The sequence below is a fragment of the Cololabis saira genome, chromosome 11 (assembly GCF_033807715.1).
Source record: "Cololabis saira isolate AMF1-May2022 chromosome 11, fColSai1.1, whole genome shotgun sequence".
Classification (NCBI taxonomy): Eukaryota; Metazoa; Chordata; class Actinopteri; order Beloniformes; family Belonidae; genus Cololabis; species Cololabis saira.
Window position 1 is genome coordinate 44,528,197 of NC_084597.1, and position 3,603 is coordinate 44,531,799.

Genomic DNA, 3,603 nt, shown 5'->3' on the forward strand with positions numbered 1-3,603 from the left:
CAAACCTAAGTCAATTTGGAGACTATTTGTTTTGTTTTATAAAGTTGATGTATGTAATACTTTCTGCTTTAAAAAAAAAATCTATAATCTAATTCTTCCGTCTGTGTTGGGAGTTCAGGCCTTTGTCTTGTCATCAGTCACTTGTGATACTTGACCTCATTTAAACAGTGCTGACATTAAAGCGTAAAGAGACTGCACCACACAGCTCCATTTATGTACTACTATATGCCATTGCTTTTTCCCCGTTTTGTTGAATATGCCACGCCACATCTGGCCCGTAGGCCTTGAGTTTGACACATGTGACATAGATGATTGTTTATAACTATAATAAAAAAATCCTACTAATGTTTTAATTAGTTTTTTAGAATAAAGCAATCGCTGGTATGAATGAACTGTATTTACAATTGATTTTTTTATTTTATTTTATTTTTGTTTGGAATCACACACACACAGCAATACATACATCTTTATCGCATAGTTACTTGTTTCAACACAGTGCTCCAATTTGTATTTTTTTTCATTCACAAAACATGTTATAACAGAACACATGAACATGGGGTATTTTCTATTATAATAATACAAGAAAATAGATACTTAAACAAATCTTGTTTAAAGGAGGTAAAAGAAAAGAAAATTAAACAAAAGCAGGGCGTTACAGGGAAATATACATTTTCCATTGCTCCCAGAAGTCTTTGAATTTACATTGCTGCAGCCTCATTGAGAAAGTAATTCTTTCCATCACAAATATATCATAAATTATATTATACCATTCATCTATAGATGGGGTGTTTGGCTTAAGCCATTTCCTTGTTATTGCTTTTCTTGCAGCTAAGCTCAGTATTCCAAATAAGTGTTTAGTTTCAGAGCTTACAGTGGTTGAACGTACAAGCCCAAGGAAGAGTTCGTCCTAATTAAATGCAATGTCCTCCCCAAATATCATCACTAGTTCTGTGTGAATGTTACGACAGAAAATATTTATTTTTGGACGGGCTCAAACCAGGTGGTGATGATTGGCTTCCTGGGAATGACAAATCCTCCAGCAACTGGAAGAACCAGAATAGTGACAATGCTGAGCTGCAGTGATAAAATATCTAATGAGACACTTCCGGCCAAATGATCTCCATGTATTTGAGCTTGTGATCCTCCACTGAAATTACCAGGATTTTTCCCAGATATCTTCTACAAGACAGCTGTTGGTTTCCCTGTCCCATTTTTGTTTTATATATACAGTATTTGCTGTTTTAATGTCTTAAAGTCCTCTATAAAGTCTGGAGATGATCTTTAACCTGGATTCTGACCTGTAGGCACTTACAGCATGAACACTTTTAATAGACTGTTTTCAAACGCCTTTTGACTTTTTAACATAGAGCTGTTTAGGTGATGGCAGTCGGACAAGTAAAAAGTAAGAATTTTTTTTTTTTTTTCTTCCCTTGTCTGCACACATATTAATGATTGATACCATGACGGTAGAAACCAAAAGTATATATATGTGCATTATTACTATATTTAAAATATATACATATATATACGCATACATATGCATACACATACATAAATATACACATACAAACCCAGTGTTTTTTTTTTTTTTTTTTAATAATATTTTTTTTAAATATTTTTAATATTCTTACTGCCTCTCTGGGCAGTAAGAATATTAAAGATGGACTTCCTCAACTTTATTTGAAATATAAATCTAGTTTTTCATTAGATGGTCGGCAGGGTGGCTTTGTTTTTTTGCCAATTAATTTCCTCCACATTTTTCTTTTCCTTCTTAAATGCATTTTTATAGAATAATAGAATAGATTAGAGTAGAATAGAATAGAATAGAATATGCTGACAGGGAATTTGTTTTCGTTTTTTTTCGCTCACTGAACCCAGATTTAGATAGTTACAAACAGTAACAGACAAATGGCTCTTATTAACATTTATACAATTAAAAAAGTGAAAGTTGCAGCAGTATGAGGTAGTCATGGTTATTGAAAGGTGCATTGTTACAGCATATGATTGTGGTTATTGTTATTATTATTATTATTATAATTATTATTATTGCACAGTGATTGATTACTCTGAGACTCTATGAGTGATGAGAGTTCATCAGAGCAACCACTTGGGGGAAGAAACTGTCTCTGTGACTGGAGGTTTTGGAGTATCTGGAGTTTTTTTTCCAATTAATTTCCTCCACATTTTTCCTTTCCTTCTTAAATGTATTTGTTTTTTTATTGTTTATTACTTTTTGTTTTCAACCCTAATCATGTGGTGTAATTTTGCTCCTTATTTATTTTAATCCTGATTTGTTCCACCCTTTTTCTTCAGTTTTAGACATCGTAATTTCGTATTTTTTATTTATGGAGGAGTATTAGGGCCATGCAGAAGAAAAAATATTTGAGAGGGGAATATTTTTTTTTTATGGTGCACTTCGAGAAAAAAAGTGGAAATGTCGAGGTTAATGTTGAAATAAAATTTCAAGAAAAAAGTCGAAATTTTGTGAATAAAGTCGAAATTTGGCTTTTTTTCTCAACATTTCAACTTTATTCACGAAATTTTGACTGTTTTCTCGACATTTAAATTTTTTTCCTCAACATTTCGACTTTTTTCTCAAAACTGTACTTCAACATTAATCTCGACATTTCGACTTTTTTTCTCGACATTTCCACTTTTTTTCTCGAAATTGTACTTCAACATTAATCTCGACATTTCGACTTTTCGCCTTTTTTCTCAACATTTCGACTTTTTCTCGAAATTGTACTTCAACATTAATCTCGACATTTCGACTTTTTTTCTCAACATTTCGACTTTTTTCTCGAAATTGTACTTTTTTCTCGAAGTGCATGATGAAAAAGAAATCTTCCTCTAAAATATTATTTTTATTTTTCTCCTGCCTGGCCCTAATCTTATTCTACGGAAGAGTATTAGGGCCATGCAGGAGAAAAAATATTTGAGAGCGGAAGATCTTTTTTTATTGTGCACTTCGAGAAAAAAGTCGAAATGTCGAGATTAATTTTGAAATACAATTTCGAGAAAAAAGTCGAAATGTGGAGAAAAAAGTCGAAATGATGAGAAAAAAGTTGAAATGTCGAGATTAATGTTGAAGCACAATTTCGAGAAAAAAGTCGAAATGTTGAGAAGAAAAAAGTCGAAATGTCGAGAATAATGTTGAAGTACAATTTTGAAAAAAAGTCGAAATGTTGAGAAAAAAGGCGAAATGTCGAGAAAAAAGTCGAAATGTCGAGAAAAAAGTCGAAATGTCGAGATTAATGTTGAAGTACAATTTTGAGAAAAAAGTCGAAATGTTGAGGAAAAAAGTCAAAATGTAGATATAAAAGTCAACATTAATCTCGACATTTCGACTTTTTTTCTCGACATTTCGACTTTTTTCTCGACATTTTGACTTTTTTCTCGAAGTGCACAATAAAAAAAAAATCTTCGCCTCTCAAATATTTTTCCTCCTGCCTTTTTCCTCCTCTTCCGTATGTATTTCCAGAATTTATTCTCATGATTGAACTGCGCCGGGCTGGAGCGAGGCGTGGCCATGGGGGCGTGGCCCAGGGCGTGGTTATGGGCGTGGCCTCCGGCCGCCATATTGAGCAGTGACGTCCCCAAACG